This window comes from Mauremys reevesii, linkage group 6, assembly GCF_016161935.1.
Source record: "Mauremys reevesii isolate NIE-2019 linkage group 6, ASM1616193v1, whole genome shotgun sequence".
In the NCBI taxonomy this organism is placed as follows: Eukaryota; Metazoa; Chordata; order Testudines; family Geoemydidae; genus Mauremys; species Mauremys reevesii.
Genome location: NC_052628.1, coordinates 25,502,859 through 25,522,642, shown reverse-complemented (window position 1 = coordinate 25,522,642; position 19,784 = coordinate 25,502,859).

Here is a 19,784-nt window from a genome sequence, read left to right as displayed (position 1 = left end):
GCCAAGAGGCGTTGAGGAGCAGTTGACACAGAATTCAAAAGCAGCCGTCTCAGGAGATTGCACAGGGAAAGCAATAAAGAACGGTAAGTTTTAACAATGACCTATGCCATACAAACACATGGCCTAAAAGGAGCCAGATTTCCAGCCATACTTTAATTAAGTCATGCAAAATTCCTCCAGGGAATCTGGACTGAAGCACAGCTTCTCAGCACCCGACCCAGTTAGTTTCTGGCTCTTGCAGCCAGAAACAGGTCCTCGGTGTTTACCCCAGTACAAACAATGCCCTCACTATAAAGTATATTCTTCTTTCTTCTGAAGTCCTTGGGAGTCTTGTGATTGAATCCAATAGCAGCAGCGCTGGGCCCCTTACACCTAAAGCAGTGCAAGGAAAACAGCTTCCTGGCATGTTTTATAGCAAAAATTAGTGTTGTAGTTAACTGCTGCAAGTGAAACTCAAGACTTGGTCACAAGAAACTCTTCCAGGTCACCGTTAAAGACTAACCATCATTTTAAAATAGATCATTACCTCTACGATTATTCCATGCCGCCATGTCGAAGAATATTTAGATAAGTTAGATGTATTCAAGTCAGCAGGGCCTAATGTATTTCATCCTAGGGTATTTCAGGAACTAACTGAAGCAATCTCCAAACAGTTAGTAATTATCTTCAAGAACTCATGGAGGATAGGTGAGATCCCAGAGGACTGAAGAAGAGCAAACATAGTACCTATCTTTAAAAAGGAAAACTAAGAGGACCTAAGGAATTATAGAACAGTGAGCCTAACTATGATACCTGGAAAGATACTGGAACTAATTATTAAACAGTTTGTAAGAACCTAGGAGGGTAGAGTTATAAGGAATAGCCAGCATGAATTTCTCATGAACAAATCATGTCAAACCAACCTAAATTCCTTCTTTGACAGGAGGGCCTAATAGATAGAGGGGAAGTAGTGCATGTGATAGATCTTGATTTCAGTAATGCTTTTGACATAGTTCCACATAACATTCTCATAAGCAAACTAGGGCAATGCAGTCTAGATAAAATTACTATAAGGTGAATGGCCATATTGGGCCAGACCAATGATCCATCTAGACCAATATCCTGTCTTCTTACAGTAGCCAATGCCAGTTACTTCAGGGAAAATGAACAGAACAGGCAGTCATCAAGTGATCCATCACCTGTTGTCCACGCCCAGCTTCTGGCAGTCAAAGGCTAGGGAAACCCAGAGCATGGGGTTGTGTCTCTGACCATCTTGGCTAGTGGTCATTAATGGGCCTGTCCTCCATGAACTTACCTAATTCTTTTTTGAACCCAGTTATAATTTTGGCTTTTACAACATCTTCTGGCAACAAGTTCCACAGGTTGACTCTGTGTTGTGTGAAGAAGTTCTTCTTTTTGTTTTAAACCTGCTGCCTATTCATTTAATTGGGTGACCCCTGGTTCTTGTGTTATGTGGAGGGGTAAATAACATTTCCTTATTCACTTTCTCCACACCAGCCATGATTTTACAGACCTCTATCATATACTTTCTTAGTCATCTCTTTTCCAAGCTGAAAAGTCCCAGTCTTTTTAATCTCTCCTCGCATGGAAGCTTTTCCATACCATTAATCAATTTGTTGCCCTTCTCTGTACTTTTTCCAAGTATATATCTTTTTAGATGGGGTGGCCAGAACTGCAGACAATATTCCAGGTGTGGGCGTACCATGGATTTATATATTTTCTGTCTTATTATCAATCCCTTTCCTAATGGTTCTTCACGTTCTGTTAGCTCTTTTGACTACTTGGGATGTGGTGTTAGCTGGGAGGGGTTGCAAGCACTTTGGAGGACAAGATTAGAATTCAAAATTACCTTGACAAATTGGAGAAGTGATCATGTGAATGCAACAAGATAAAATTCAATAAAGACAAGTGCAAAGTACCTCAGCAAGCTTCGTTTTACTATTGCCTCATTTAGGAAGGAAAAATCAAATGCAGCGCTATAAAATGAGGAATAATCGGCTAGATGGTGATACTGCTGAAGCAGATCTGGGGTTATAATGTATCACAAACTGAATTTGAATCAACAATGTGATGAAGCTCTGGGGGTGCTTGTTAGCCTCTTTCCACCCAGTGTGAGGGTATGTTTCTTCACAGAGTGTATTAACAGGAATGTCATATATAAGACACGGGAGGTAATTGTTCCACTCTAATCAGCTCTTGTGAGGTATCATCTGGAGTACTGTGTCCAATTCTGGGCACCACACTTCAGGAAAGATGTGGACAAATTAGACAGAGTCCAGAGGAGAACAACAATGACGATAAAAGGTTTGGAAAACCTGACCTGTGAGGAAAGGTTAAAAAAACTGGGCATGTTTAATCTAGATAAAAGAAAGCTGGGGGGGGGAGAACCTGATAACAGTCTTCAAATATGTTAATGGCTGTTATAAAAAGGACAGTGATCAATTGTTTACATGTCCGCTGAAAATAGGACAATTAGTAATTAGCTTAATCTCCAGCAAGGGAGATTTAGGTTAGTTATTAGGAAAAACTTTCAAAATATAAAGGTAGTTAAACTCTGGAATAGGCTTCCTAGAGAGGTTGTGGAATCCCCATTACTGAAAGTTTTTAAAAACAAGTGGGACAAACACCTGTCAGGGATGGTCAAGGTTACTTGGTCCTGCCAGAGCACAGGGGGCTGGACTTGATGACTTCTAAGGTCCCTTCCAGCCCTACATTTCTATGATTCTATGTGTTTGGCTGCAGCAAGCAAAATGTTGTGTGTGTTATATTTAAAGTTTCTTACAAATGATCAGGCTGAGTTAACTTTAAATCTCCTGGGAAAGCTGAAATAAATGTGATTTAATCCAAAGGCTGATGGATTTATCCCATGTGTTTTCCATTTTCTAATCAGCATAAGCTGCAGCAGATACATGGAGAGCAGACATAGATACGATGGTGATCTCATTTCAGCTTCAATTTTGATACAGTTTATTATCAAGACAGCAGCCACTGTTGGCAGGAGAAACTTTTGTTTCCTTTTCCAGGCATCTATAGAACCCTTATAAGTGTGTGAAACCAGTTTTCACATATAAGACTTTTGATCTCATAACTGTTGTATTTTCCTTTTAAGATGTCATCATTTTAGCAGTAATTCATTAAAAACCTGACATTCTTAAATATTTGCTACTGTGCTTGCTGTGTTCAGTTAAAGGTTTCCCAGGTGCCTTCTCCATTTTTAACTCAGTGTTAGCAAGTTAGGCCAGAGCCCACTTTTCTCCTCATGTTGGATAGCCTAACAAACTGCTTAGCAAGCAGGGCAATTACCCAGGGCCCCACAGCACAGAGGGCCCCTCGTGGCAGGGCTTGGACTTCAGCTTCAGAAATGTGGCAGAAATCCAATGTGTGAGCAGGTAAGGGAGGCCAGTGAGGGGTACTCATTAGTTTCTGCCCTGGGCCCCAGCGCGTCTAATGCTGGCCCTGGTGAAAAGCTGCCTCTGTCTTGAACATGCCTGAAAATAATGTGTGTACATTAGCTGGAGAAGGGAGAGTTTTTGTAGAGATGCAAGGTGAGTTCACATTAACTTGAGCAGGATTTGAAACAAATTCCCTGTGCACCAGCCTAAAAATACACCTGTAGGTCTTCTTCATGCTATATATTCAAAGCATAAAAGGACAGATTCTGCCTCCCAGACTTGCATCATATAGGGTACTTCTACATTTGAGCTGGGAGATGTGATTCCCAGCTTGCATAGACGTACCCACACTAACCCTGTCCAAGCCAGCGCACTGACAACAGCAGTGTAGCCAGAGTAGCATGGGCAGAATGTGGCTCAACAGATCAAACTTTTCAAACAACACTTTTTTTTTAAATTGGGAAAATAAAAATGACATTGTAAAATGGACCTGTCCCTGTATGTATTAGAAACGGGTATTTTATAGGGATTTTTTTATCATGTCCATTGAGAGAATGGAGATGGAAGGAAATGTTGTGCAGAAAATTTACCATTGCACTGGGGTTTTCGTAATGGGTGTTCTTCATTTTCTAATTGCTGACAGTGAGCTAAAGGCTGTACAAATAAACAGGGGGAAAAGTTCCTGCGCCACAGAGCTGAACATCCAGATCAGATACACATAAACCATACAATATCAACACACGGGGTATGAACTGAAGGTCACATTTCACACCTGTGTTTTAAAGCCAAGAAAGTTCATCTGACAAAGCCTTGGCTGGGATGATTTAGTTGGTGTTGGTCCTGCTTTGAGCAGGGGATTGGACTAGATGACCTCCTGAGGTCTCTTCCAACCCTAATATTTTATGATTCTATGACTATCATTGGCACAAATTACTATTCTGAATGAAGATGTTAGGTCAGCTATTTACAGCCTGCCATTCCAAATGGCCAGCATCACCTTACTCTGGCATTAGGACTTTGAATGAAGAGACATTCCCTAGACCAAACAGTTGATCCTTGTGTTGTAATGATTTGTAAAGACCCACTGATGCCTTGTGGAAAATTTTAAAAAACCATTCCTGCTTGAGGCAACTCTTCTCATTCTATATATTCACTGTCTATTATTGCTAACAGTAGCTACATGAAAAGCTTAGCTGTAGAGTTCATCTGCTTCTACTCTTGCTTATGCCTATCTGAGGTCTTAATACTCTATTTGTGATGTCACAATTAGTTGCTATGGAGATGATTATATCACAAAGGAAGATTAAGGGCCAGTGGGGAGAGTTAAAAGTGACCTAGAATGGGGGGAAAAAATGGGTCTGTGTTATTTGCTCTATGTTGCTGCTCTATGATGTATCAAAGAATGTCTGAAAGGGTTTTGTTTCTTTCCTCTGAGTGTTTTTACATTAGAAATGTAATGATCTATAAGCCACTTGAAAACTAATAATAATATTAATAATAATTAATCTCTCAGATAGTGCTTATCATCCAGAGATCTCAAAGCATTTTACAAAGGAATAATATTCCTTTACTAATTATATTAGCAGTAGCATTACAGTAGTGTCAAAGGGCCACACCAAGGCAGGAGTCCCATTGTGCTAGGCGTTGTACAAATACATAATAAGAGACAACCTCTGCCCCAAAGAGCTTACAATCTTAACAAATAAACATCATTATCCTCATTTTACAGGAGTGAAACCTGATTGATTGAGATGGAAAGAGAGTTCCATCCAGACTTTAATTTTTCCTTTCCATTTGTTTTAGTTAATATCCAGTCCATCTTGATTGCCTGACAAACACTTGGGAGAAAATGCAGTCCTTGCTAAAGATCAGTGCCATTTCACAATTTTATTTCAAACATTTTTCTACTTGTCACCCAAAATTTCTTGTTTTCATTTAAAAAAACACACAATATTTTGATTGCAAAAAATTGAAAGACACAATTCACATTCTTGTAATTAAAACAAATTTACTAAAAAAAAGCTCAAATGTTATCCTTTTAACTTTTAAAAAATGGCATAAAAACTTAACTAAAATTTACAAAACAATGTTAAAATATTCACATTTCAAGCATTTTGAAAATGGTTTTTGCGCTATTTCGTTTTCTTATTTCATTGTGTTCAGCCAAAACCACTGATTGCTGTAATTACAGCTGCTGTTTCTACTGCCTATCAGACAAGATGGCAGTAGTGTCTTTAGTGACCACAAAGAAGTAGTCACTATTTCAGCACACTTGAGGGAGTGCAGGAAAGTTGTTAACCATGCCGTTCTGAAGCTGGTGTGGAAGGCTTCATTAAGGGCAGAAATTCCTGCATGTACACACATACCCCCTTACTTAGCAGCTGGAATACTCTGTGAAGGAACCCTTTCATTCACCCAGGCTCTGAGGTAAAAGCCATGCCCTGGGACAGATTTTTAGACCTTTGAGTTTACTTTTGAGTTGTTTTCTCTGAATGGACCTAGCTTCCAGTAAAGGTGGTGATTGGATCAGCAAGTGTGTGAAGCCTGTGTAAAGGGGCCTGGAAGAGGGAGAATAAAGAGCATGGCAACACAGAGGCACACAGGGGCAGCCAACTCATTTACATTTGGCGCCTGAACAGGGACTTGATCCTCCCCTCCAAGACGGGCCATGTAGGAAATCTTGTGATTAATGATACAGCAGCAACAGTCTGAGAAGGAGCAAAATCATCTGTTCTAAGAAGCCAGCTGCACATGTCAGAGGCCCAGCTGGCCAAACAGGAACAGAATCGGCAGTTCTAAGCCGAGATGGCCAGGCTGCTTGCGTAAGGTCCACTAAGCACACTGCTGAGGCTCTCCCAAGACCCACCCTAATCAAACTGACTAACTCTGAGGCCCCCAAACTTTCCTGACAATGTTTGAGCATGTGGTGACCACTGCCAGCTGGGAGAGGAGCTCTTGGACCACATAGTTCACCCCTTACCTGACCCAGAAGACTTAGGCTGCTTACAGAGAAAGCCCAGTCCTATTCCATATTGGGTAGGTTTGGAGTCCCCCCAGAGCACTATTGGAGGAAGTTTCACAAGGAACCATTCCCAAATGGGGGCTGCCCATGGGTCATCACCCAATGACTCTGAGATTTGGCCACAACATGTAGGCTGATGCCAGAAATCAAGATTGTGGATTACCTCATGGATAGCATTGTTTTGGAATAGTATTTAAAAATTCTCCCTCTAGCACTACGAGCCTGGATCCGTTGGTTCCACCCAGCAACCATCACAGAGGTCACAGAGACAATGGAGAAGTTTTTGATGGTAGAGGCCTTGAGTGTTGGGAAGATCCTCCCTCCATGGTAACTAGAGGGTCATTGGAGCCAGACAGGTTTTGGTGGCCCAGAACAAGAACGCACCCACAGTACAGGGCCCCCTCCAGGGACAGAATCTCCTACCTCTCCAGGGATCTCAAGGGACAGGTGTTCCTGGCCCCAAGGTGGGGCCTTTGTCAACCATTCAAAAGAGCTCAATCATAGGTTATTGTTGTGGGGAGTTGGGACATGTGCAGTGTGTGTGATTATCTTGGGTGTCACTTCATCCAATAGAGTAAGATCTCAGACCCGCTAAAGAGGGATCCCATCAGACCCTTCCTAGTTCCCATCAAGATAAGACTACACTGGTTAGAGGGGTTAATGGACTTTGGCTTTGGCCAAACGTTCCTACACTGAGACTCCCATCCAAAGCCTCATACCTGATTGAATGGTCCAAACTTCCTTCGCACCTGGGAAAAGATGTACTTAGCCAAGTGCATCTATTATATTACAAGTAGCCGTATCTCAGGAGGTGGGGGAGGTGTAGAAAAGCACTTTCCCTGGCCCATATTCCTAGGTCACAATTGGAAATACTTCCCCATGCTCCTGAACAGAAATTCTGTGCCCCTTCTGCTAGGCAGTTCTCCAGGTCTTATTCAATCTTGGTCATGTGGGGGGCGGAGGGGGTGGTGCACCCCCAGGATCTGGAGAAGTTCTGTCTCGAGAAGAAGACCCCCTGATCTCTAGGGATCTCTCGAAAGGTTCCCGATCAACTTTCACCCATGAGTGAGATGGAGATCCTATCCACCCATCCTCAACGCTTGAGTCTGATCAACTCAGCATAGCTTTGCAGTATGCCAAATAAAAGAACCTGAGCGATGAAACACAGACTTGAAATGAGTGTTTCAGATCCCAGAGAACTGGATAAAGTATTCTCCCAGAACTGGACAAAGTGTTCTGGATAAGCTGAGTGGAAAAGTTCTCAGAGCAAATCTCAACAGATGTATTTCGGGAAGTAGCAGATTTTTGTCTGTCCTGCCCAGATTGAGGGATGAGGCTGACACTGTAAGCCCCCCTAGAGAAAATCATATAGGAATTACTGCAGACCTTTTCCTGGGAAAACCTCCCCTCAGATATTATCACTGATCAGAGGACAAACTTTATATCCCAAGTGTTTCAACAGGTCTGGTCCCCTCTTAAAAGTACAATTGCTCCAGAACTTGGCCTAGCAGTCTCTGACAAACGGCCTAGTAAAATGATTTCATGAAACCCTTAAATCAATTCCGAGTAGTTCGTTAGGACAGAAGCCAGAGACTGGGATCAGCTGCTGATGTACCTTTTATTTGTGGTAAGAGAAGTACTGCAGGTGTGTACTGGCTTCTCCCCCTTTAAACTTCTCTAGGGAAGACAACTCTGGGGTTTATTAGATCTAGTCAAGGAGCCTTGGAAACCAGCCTACCCACTCATCAAATGTCCTCTACTCTGTCTACTTTGAGGGAGAATCTGGAGCACCTCAGTTGTTGACCTGAGCCAACCTATACCAGGCCCAACAAATCCACGCCCAGCAGTATAATAAGGAAGCTAGGATGAGGATATTGCAGCTGGGCAACTTAGTCCTCTTATTGCTCCCTAGCTTGGAGAGTAAACTTCTAGCCAAATGGCAGGGCCCCTATGATGTCCTTTGGATGGTCTTTTGAGAATTTGACTGCCCAGACTGGCAATGACCAAAGCAGATCTACTACTAAGGGCACAGGAAAACCTCTTTGTCCATCCAGAAGCAGGAGATAAGGATTTGGGACCCCAGCTCCCAGAACCAGTTGAGGTATGGGCTAAAGGGGTCCCACTTGGGGATGGGTTGTCTACTGGCCAGAGAGAGCAATTAGAGATGCTGGTGCAGATATACTAGGACATATCTTCCACATTTCCTAGGACCCAGCTGAGTTAAAAGTCCTATCCATTCCCAGAGAGGTTGAAATCTCAGTTAATATAGGAGGTCCAGGAGAAGTTAAATCTAGGCATTTCTGAGGAATTGAGAAGTCCCTGGTATAATCTGGTGGTCCATGTGCCTAAACTGGATGGGACCATTTGATTCTGCATGGACTTGCACCAAATCAACACAAACAAGTTAATGACCTGCTCAATTAGCTCAGCCAAGCCTGATACATCTCTATGTTAAACTTAACTAAGGGCTATTGGCAGATCCTGCTGTCCCCCGATCGCCATGCTAAGACAGCCTTCTCAACACCATAGGCCTTTTCCAGTTTGTTAATATGCCCCTCGGTTTACACAAGCCCTGGCTACCTTTCAAAGACTAATGGACCAGGTGTGGTCGCATCAACCTTACATGGCAGCCTATCTGAATATTGTGGTAGTCTTTAGTCGGGACTGGCCAACCCACATCAGGGACTTAGCTGCAGTCCTTCAAGCCCTAAGGGACACCATTTTAACCACAAGCTAACGAAATGAGCATTAGGCAAGTAGGAGACCATATACTTAGGGTATGTGATGGGGAAAGGCACCGTGGAAGCCCTAACCAACACACCCATTCTGAAAACAAAAAAAATAATTTGGGCATGCCTTGGGCTGGCAGGATTTTATAGGTGATTAATACCTGAGTTTGCTTCTCTAATGGTTCCCCTTACCTATTCCATGACAATAACAGTCCCTCAGTTCTGTTCCTCAGATGTTCCAAGAAGTTAAAAGCATTCCCTGTAACAAACCAGTACTGTGTAGCCCTGATTTTTCACAAGAATTTATTTCACACTCAGACACCTCAGACCAGGTCCTGGGAGCCATACTGTCCCAGAAGTTCCATGGTCAGGAACCTCCTATTCTGCATATGGGCAGGAAACCCATGGACCATGAGACTTGGTATTTGGTCCTCGAGAGGGAGTGCCTAGCAATACATAGGGCAGTGAAAGCCCTGTGCTATTATTTGTTTGGGGCCACACAATGCTCTGGTGGCTCCAGATAATGAAAGATTCAAATGCCTGGGTTACCTGTTGGTACCTCACCTTACATTTGTCATAGAGCTCTTTCATTTGTCAGTTCTTTCATCTGTCATAGAGCATTGTCCTGGCCACCAGGACCACCAGAATGCAGACTTTCTGTCCAGGGAGGATGAAGATGGCGAGCCATGCAATGAGTGCCCAACATACCCACTCAAAAGAACAAGAGGGATGTGAGAGAGCAAAGTGAGTGAGGGAGCTGCCTGCAGGAGACTCAATGACTGGAGCAGGCTTGCTAAATGAGCCAACCAGAAACACCTGGTGCGAGGAGGGCACTTCATGCTGCAGGTTCTTTATAAGAGAGCTGAAGCAGTTCTTGGGGAGCAGGTGACTCTGGGAACTCTGCAATGGAGTCAGCTCTGAGCAGGGAAGTGGCAAGCTTTACTTTTGAGTTTGTTTTGTCTGACTAGACCCAGCCCCAAATAAAGGTGATGATTGGATGAGCAAGTGTGTGGAATCTGTGTCAAAGGGCCTGGAAGAGGGAGAATAAAAAACATGGTGGTGCAGCGGGTCCTCAGCCACGAAGGGGACCACGGGCAGCGGCCAACTCATTTACAGGACCCCATTGTTCTAGGTGCTGTACACACAACAACGAGACAATTCTTGCCCCAAAGAGCTGACAATCTAAGGATAAGACAAGAGACAACAGGTGACTGAAACAAACAGGGGGAACACAAGGAAACAATTAGACAATACTGATCAGCGTGAGAGGCAACTGGTGTGCTGAGACCGCTGCTGGACCATTATCCATTTTTTTTTAGGCAACATGGCAGAGGAGGATTTTGGGAGGTATTTGAAGGAATAAATTAAGTGGCTCTGTGGATGTTTATCAGTGGCAGCTCATCGCTGTAACCAAGAATTCAAAAGCTGATTCCCAAAAGCTACAAAATACATTTATGGTTTTGTAGATGGACAGATTTTTAAGGACAGTTAAGCATGTATATATCAAATACGTTAACATACCTGCATAGGGAGCATTTGTGGTTTGTTTTAAATGTCATAACTCACTCCCTCTCCATCTTCAGAAGAGACACACAATGCCAGAAAATGTAGTACTGTGTGAGGCTCAAATCGTGGTATAGCTAAGGGTGCCTTGAGAAGCTGCTTTGTTACCATGACAATTTACCACACCCAGCAGTCACTTTATAAGGACATAGCTGTAGTAACCATGACTTGGTGAAGACATGGCAGGATTTTAGCAGTGAAGGCTGGTCCTGAACTTGGTAACATGTACTGGAATTTGTAAAACTTTAAATTGTTCCGTAGAAGGTAACATTGTATGCAGCCTGAGAAAAAGAGGAGCTCCACTAAGATGTCAAGAAGAGAGATGCTCAATCATCAAGGAAGGAAGATTTCCATTAGCAATGGAGATTTGGAAGAAAAATGGGGAAACAACGTGGCAATTTCTGACATCTTAATACAGAGTTGTCATGAGGTGCATAGACCCCATGTGGGCCTGGCAACCAAGGCAGGAACTGCTAGCCAATGCTGATTGGCAACCTCACAGCAGCTGGGAGGATAAAAGAGCTAAGAAGCAGAGGGGTGGGGCAGTTGCCAGAGGACCAAGCAAGCCAGAGAAAGAAGGTGCTGCCAGCAAGCTAGTAAGAAGCTGCTCCAGTGACAACAACCCAAAGAAGAGATGATCAGGAGCCCCAGGCTGCAGAATCCTACAAAACCAAGGGAAGTAGGAAGGAGCTCAGGGTATAGCAGGAGAATTGCCGATGGCAGATTCTGCCTTTCTGGGTTAAGGGCCCTGAGCTGGAACCTAGTGGAGTGAATGGGCCTAGGTTCCCCTACCTACCCTTTAATAGAGACTTAAGAGGGTTCCAGGACCCTTGAGCACGAGGACCAGATAATCCCTGCCAAGCATAAGAGGAAGTCCATACACCAGTGGGAAAGATAATTAACGTCCTTGCCTCCAGAATAGGACTGTAGAGACTCAGACAAGAAGGGTGGACTGACTGCTCTGCCGATCTAAGCAGACCCTCTACAATGTCCTGTCTGACCAAAGGGGAGTGCTGACACACTGAGGCACCAGCCCACATGAGTCGTTAAATGGCTAACAGGCAGTGCTGTGGGTAACAAATGATATTGTTGGCTCTGTTTGCATCTTTCAACTAAAAACATCATGTGGGCTAATGAAGGTTATTGTGACTGGAAAAATCTGTCAGAAAGCATGTCAACACACAACTCATCACAAGAGTACATAAAAAGTGATTTTTCCTTGAAACACTTAGAGCAGGAAAGCACTCAGACGTGTTGCTTAGTGAGCAAAGGCACCTTGATCTTAGAGCATGACGAGAAAGTCAAGAACACAGGGATTTTGAAGTGACTAATTGATATTTCAGTTGTTTTATCTCATTAAGACCCTACATTCCATGGCCACTGTAAGACGGAGGAATCTGTCAACCAGGGTGATTTCAGGAAACTTTTGATTTTTTTTTTTTTCATCATAAAGGATTGAAGGTTTATAGGATGGAAAAAAAGGGTGCATTTTTCTGCCAATCCAAAACAATTCAAAACAAATTGATCAAATATGTAGCTGAAGAAATAACTTCCTACATTGACCGTGAGATTGGAGAGTGCAGCTTTTTCACTTGCAAGGTAGACAGAGCAACTGACATTTCTCACTTAGGCCAGCTTTCACTAGTGTTCTGCTACATGGACAAGAAGAGGCAAACACAGCAGGGGTTCATGGGTTTTAAAGATGTTAGGGCAGATCAAAAGGCAGTTGCTTTGAAGCAGGTTGTGGATTCAGTTATAAGAAAATACGACTACAAAAGAAAACGTGTGTCTTAGTTGTATGACTGTGCTTCAGTGATGGCAAGTGAGCTGGGAGGTCTGCAAGCCCTAGTTTAAAAAGAGTCTCCTCAAGTTCTGTTTGTGCACTGTTTTGTCACAGACTAAATCTAATTCTCCAACAAGGGGTATGGTGCATTAAAGAAATGTGTGGCCTTTTTTTTCAGCCTTGCAAGTCTTCTCACATTTTTTACAAGCTCAGGCAAATGCAGTGAACTGCTGGAATGAACTATGGGCTGAAGGAAACATTCTCTGTGTGATCTGTTTAAAGGAGAGCAGCTCAAAGAGGTGTTTACTTCTGCAGCCACTCCCGTCACTGACTTACCTTCACCTCCAGAAGACCATAGGCTGGGCATGAAAATGGAAGACTGATCCTCCTGAAGATGGGCAAAAAATGTATTTACAACAATACAATAAAATAATTGACAATATCATTGAGCATTTCTTCTCTCAGGTTTGCAGACATAAAGGCCCTCCACTTTCTTGAGCTGTCTTACTCAAGATTTCCAGCTTTAAGCAAGCAGTTCCACATAGAATTCTTTTCCTCACTCTCCAACTCTTATGGCAGTTACTTTGAGTTAGGTCATCTCAAGAACAAGTTTAGTTCATCGACAAAGACAAGCAGTCTCAGAACCATTCTTTTAGCAACATGCTGCACTTAATCAATGAAACTGGGCTCTGCAAGGTGCTTAGTTGCCACTATGCCAGCAACACCAGTAAGTGTGGAAAGAAACTTTTCTTGCCTGAAACACATCAGGACATACTTGATCAGGGTCATCTCAATGTGCCAGCCACAACATCTACTGAAAAAGAACTGTGGTCTTCCCCTGGAAAAGCAACTGACCTGGTATAATGATATTATTGCAGGCTTTGCTTCAAAGACAGATGGATTGATTGATCTTCACTATAAATAAGGTAAGCTTACATCTCATTTAATGGATATATACCATTCAATTTCTTGCCATTAGCAAGACAAGGAATGTCATGTAGCCTTATCAGTCCCAGAATATTAGAGACTGACACTGCTACAACTACACTGCATACAATTTCTTGCCAGGACATGACACACTGCCTTGTTTGTTTTGAATTACTAATTTTGTGATAGAGTTTTTGTGTCTTTATAGTGAATATTCCACTAAATAATATGTGATTTTGAGGTTCAGATTTCCCAGTTGATTCATGGGTATAGTTTGACATCCCCCTCAAACTACACCCCTGAATTGATTACACAAACTTATTTTAGCAATTTTGTAATTTTTGTGTTTAAAATCTGATGTTGCTTTTTGCTTTTGAATTAATGGGAGTATAGCTACATAGCAACTTCAGTCTATTATTTGAATGCATAAAATGCTCTAAGCAGAAGCATATGAAATTTCTTGAACAATGTCAATTTACATTTAGGACTTTAGCATAAACTGGCCTGATAGTTAAATTAATGTGTAAATGTCTGACTTTTTTGTTTGTTTACTTTGGAATTACTCCTCTTCTTCTTCTTTCTCTCTAATCAGATTAATTAATTTGGATTCTTTCTCATGTATTAAAAACAATCATATAATAATAGTTATCAAATAATACATTGGACAGGTGGTGATAATGACTAGTTTGTGATTTGTGTCTCATCTGCCAGAAAAGTCACAAACTGCCACCGATGTTTATGGGTAACTCTTCCCATGCACTGGGGGCAGGGGCCGGGAACATGAGAGACAGCACAACAGTGCTTGTTTGAAAATTTAACAAGTAGCAATGAAGACTGGTGTCATTGACTGAGCAGAGACAGGAATCAGTATCTCAGCAGCCTTTGGGAGATTATAGGTAGGGCAGGATTAGGGTATGAAGGTCCTTAATAGTGAAGAAAAGTAGTTTGATGCAATGGAGAAGTGAACGCCAGTGGAAGGATGCACAGAGAGGGGTGACAGGCTCAAAGTGACAAGCCAGGAAAGCAATTTTTGCAGCTGCATTTTGAATGGATATAAGTGGAATATGGGCTTTGTCAAGGCCAGAGAAGAGTAGACTTCAGTAGTTAAGATGCAAGATGATGAGGGCCTGGATGAGAGTTTTACTAGCTGTGTGGATTGAGAATAAAGGCCAAATCTTAGAGATGTTAAGCCAGGTGAAATGGCAGGATTAAGACATAGCCTGAACGTGAGAATCTAGATAGAGGGCTCAGTCAAAAATGATGCTCAGATTATGGGCTAGAGTGGCAGGAAGGATGGTGGTGGTGTCTGCAGTGACTGAGAAAGAAAGAAGTGGGAGAGGTTGGGAGAAAAGATTCCATGCTCTGGTTTGACCATGTTGAGTTCCAGCTGACAGCTGGACATCCACAAGAAAATGTCAAACAGTTCCAAACATTTCTGAACTTTTGAACCAGATCGAGACCACATTTGGGGACTGCTTCTGTTCCCTTTGAAGTCAAAGAGCAAACATTTCATTGATTTCAATGGGGGCAGGTTCAGACCTTTTGCAGCTTGAGCTCTTCTCTGATTTTAAGAATCAAAGGATTTTTTGCACAATTGATTTCATTTTAATGACTAGCTTGATTAAAAGGCTTGTGGGATTTTGCTCCACATGTTGCATTGTTCTGACTTCTGACCTCAGTTGCTATAACAAAGTGCAATGTTTGTTTTCTGAACACACATAGGAAGTGTTTTCAATGGAAAGGTGCACCTTATTTAAATATGGGCAGGAAATATTTTTGTTCCACATAAGAATTGACAAATTTGAATATTTTCATCAAAAGTTTTCATGTTTTCCCAACAATATTTTTTTTGTCAAAGACTGAACTATTTTTCATTTAAAAAACAAAAATGTGGGGGTTTGGGTTGCTGAAAACAAACAAGAAGTTTTCAGGTTTTCTTTCGGGGGTAAGGGTTAGTCTTGAAATTTTCAACCAGTCCTAACTTTATTTCCACATTGTGGAGATGATCTGTTAGGCCGTGGCACTTTCTATACTATTCCATTATGGCGAAATCCTTGTCATGAGACTTTCCATGCTGGGTTCTGTGTTCATTTGGGGATATAGAAGTGACAGACCCAGCACACTAGATTTGCTCTCCTCTTTGGTTCAGTCTGTTGTCAAAGGCCAAAGAGAGTCTGAAAGACAGAATCAACTAATTAAATTAGATACATTCAGAGAGTAACACACTGACAAAGGGGTTAGGACATTTATAATGTTTCCCTTTTGTTATTATTTCTATCAGTGGAAGCAATGCATATGCTAAGGGGAGAGCTCTCTGGTGGCTTTTAATAATTAAGAAGAGTAAATTCCAATAGTGTTGCAAATATGGGGCCTCAGACTCCACTTCATTACACTGGTGTAAATTCCATGGAGTTGCACCAACATAAAAGCAGTGCAACTGAGTGGAGAATTAGGCTCACCGTATCCAGTATTTACAGTACAGATTTAGTTAGTAAGGATGGTCTTGTTGTTAAGGCACTCAGCTAAGACCCAGGAGATCAGGTTTCAACTCCTAGCTCTACCATACACTTACTTTGTCGCCCAGGCAAGTCACTTATTTCCTATGTGCCTCAGTTCCTCATCTATAAAATGGGGACAATACTTCCTTTGTTCCACCCTTCGCCTTGTGTCTTTATCCTGTAAAGCACCTTCTTTCTGTCTTAAAGCACACAGATAGGTAGGTAGATGTAATTATTAGGTGTCCATCACTGTGCTTTACAGATGCCATATACATAATTCCATTCAAACAGATCACACTGTCACTCTTCCATTGATTTGCTGCTGTCCATAAAAAGCTGTACTTTGGAGAATTTTATTCCAGCTGTCTTTACTTGAAAAAGTTATTTTTTTAAATGAATATTCCTGCACATTTTTGAGAATTTACAGTATGGGGAACATATTACTAAAATAATTTACTCTGATGTTCCCATGTTAAATCTGTATTGTGCAAATTCATCTCTAACCAAGTGGAACAGCTATGGTAATAAGTAGTCTGAAGTTAAAAAAAAATTCTAATAGAGTTAATTATCTGAACATTATTTCTGATTAGCTAACTGTTGTTCCCATTGAATGGGAAGACTGTTGCTATGGAATGTAGCCAGTTACATTATAAATCAGTTACTTTAGCTGAAGATGGATTTAAAACATTTCATCCTAACATATTTACAATTGCAGAATTGGTAGCATGCATGTACTGGGGAGGACGAGTAAGTCTGACAAACATTTATGATAGTCTTGTTTCAAAATATATTTCCTAAGAAAATTCATCAGGATTAATCTAACATATCACAAAATTAATTTTGGTTGAAGAAAAAAAACAGCATAGCAGCCTTATTCTATGCACTAGCCTCACTATAGTGGGACTAGCTGGCCTGGCCTGAAAATATGACCTCAAAGTCTCATTACATCTATCAGGTTGGTCCTGGTTGCTTTTATGGACCTATCACCTCTGGCCTCATGGATCTTCAGTAAATGGATATGTGGATGCATCTAAACAACATTTTATGTTTATAAGACACATGGGGAGGGAGTAGAAAGACACATGCCAGTAACATCATGTCAAGCAGGTGGCTGTTTCCTTCTTTCACACTGAGATGCACCAGTGGAAATATTAAAATTCATACACCATGTAAGGGGTTTCCACTGACACCATATTGAGCCTGCTGGACCTCCAGCCATATCACCATGACAAATCAAGTTTCACTATTTTACTGAAAAGTAACATTTACCATTCAACATTTTATTGTGATCACAGCTAGAGGCCTCAGTCAGGTAAGAGCTCCATTATGCTAAGCCCTGTACAAATATATAGTCAATGACAATCTGTGCCCCATTGAGCATACAGTTAGAGGTGGTTGGAAAATGGGGACATTTTTTCAGAAATGCCTGTTGCCACCATTGTGCTGTCAGGAGAGGAGGCAGTTTACACACTGCACCACAGTGCAGAAAGGAAGTGCACAAATATTAATACAGCCTCATGCAGTATATTGCATACACATATTCTACACACACGCAGTACATATGTGGGGGATGATAACCACATGGTAAATTGCATAACTGCATGTATCAAGCACCTTTGACCACCTATATGAAAAAATAGTCACGATTAATTGCAGTTTTAATCACACTGTAAAATAACAATAGGATATCAATTTACATTTATTATACATATTTTGGATGTTTTCTACATTTTCAAATATATTGATTTCAATTGAAACACATAATACAAGTGTACAGTTCTCACTTTATATTATTATTTTTATTACAAATATTTGCACTGTAAAAAAGATAAACAAAAGAAATAGTATTTTTCAGTTCACTTCATACAAGTCCACTCAGTCCTACTTCTTGTCCAGTCAATCGCTAAGACAAACAAGTTTGTTTACATTTATGGGATATAATGCTGCCTACTTTTTTATAATGTCACCTGAAAGTGAGAACAGGCATTTACATGGAACTGTTGTAGCACAGGTTGCAAGGTATTTAGGTGCCAGATGTGCTAAACATTCCTATGCCCCTTCATGCTTCGACTAGTAGGCTCTAAAGTTTTACATTGTTTTGGTTTTGAGTGCAGTTATGTTAAAAAAAATTCTATATTTGTAAGCCGTACTTTCATGATAAAGAGATTGCACGACAATACTTGAATGAGGTTAACTGAAAAATACTATTTCTTTTGTTTATCTTTTGACAGTGCAAATATTTGTAAACAAAACAATAATATAAAGTGAGCACTCTACACTTTGTATTGTGTTGTAATCTAAATCAATGTACTTGAAAATGTAGAAAAAATCCAAAAATATTGGATTTAAATAAATTGGTATTCTCTTATTGTGTAACAGTGCGATTAGAACTGTGATTAATCACAACTATTTTTTTAAATCTCATGAGTAATGCAATGTTTGACAACCCTGCTTTTCAACATTGGTCATGAATAATGCAGCCATTCCAAACTTCTGCCAATAAAGCCTTCCCACCTCTAACCTCCCCAACAATACTTCACAACATTACTATTACTAGGGCTGTGCTGACATCTCAGACGATTGGTTTGCACAAGGAAAGAAACAAAACCACCTGCTAATGCCAGTGGGAAACAATGGCATATTGATATTGTTCTCCAAACCAAACCCCCGTTTCTTTTTATGGGGAAATTGGCTAAAAATTAAAACCCCAATGTCTAGTAAATGGAAAAGGAACAAACTGAGAGAACACATGTTGTTATAAGTACCTAATGGAAGACAGACAGACAGATAGTATATTAAGTATCCTTTTACCTAGAATGTCCTCAGAGTTCTCTTATATAAAGTCTCTCCTCCCCCAACACTTAAATTTCACCCTTGCTGAAAGCAGAAATCTTCCTTTTCCAAGCTGATAATACTCTAAAGTTCTGTTTCTATTGTTTCCCCTTTAGTGTGTCGGGTTAGGAAGTCACTAGGACATTTGTGCTGCCGGTAGCTGGCTTAGCTCGTTGTCTGAGCCTGGCATGGTGGTTTTACAGAACCCTTTTTGGTAGCCCGGTGTACTCCACTCCCTTGAATGCTAGCGCCTCATTTTCAGTTTTCTAACGCGGCTTTGTAGCTTCCTTTCCAGCTACTGCGAAGCATAGACCCAAGTCTCCATTATAAACACTGCAGGAGCGCAAGCAAGGGGTTTTCAAGAGCTGAGAATTGTTGGTAACATCCTCTTAGCTGTGTCCTTTTCCATTTAGAAATCCTTGCTTTTTTCACTCTTTTTAAACCGACTTGACTGAAACTGGGATTTCGCCTTTTTTTTTTCACCTGCCTCCTCATCAGTGCGATCGGGAGTTTCTTAATCAACTGCTACTGTAAAGAAAAAATTAAAAAAGCAAAGCACAAATGTTTCAGTGGGTCTCAGGCAAAGAGCCTTTTTTGTTTTGTTTGCGAGGAGGTCGTTCCTCTTTTGCGATGAAGGAAAGGATGAAAAATGATATTTAGAATCTGGAGGAATTTCTTTACCAGCTTACAACTTTTTTTTATGATCGATTAGCTAATTGTTGGTCGCTCACTCCTTGAACGTTTCAGAGCCCTCCGTCTAAAGACATTACTTCTAAGAATACACCGTAGATCTAATTACAGTTAAATAAGGGGGTAGTCAGGAACTATAGCATTGGCCAGAAGAAGCGATGGAGGCAGTCCATATTGATTCAAGGTGCGGCACAAAACGTTTATGTTTTCCTTTCCTTGTACGGTCAGGAAAGACACTGTCTTTCGCACGCTTTTGCTGCCATTCCTCCTAAACCGTGGGTCTTTGCTTTTTAGCAAAAGTTGCTTATTAGCACAATTCCTGCGCTCTTCAATCCTGTTTCCCAGGCT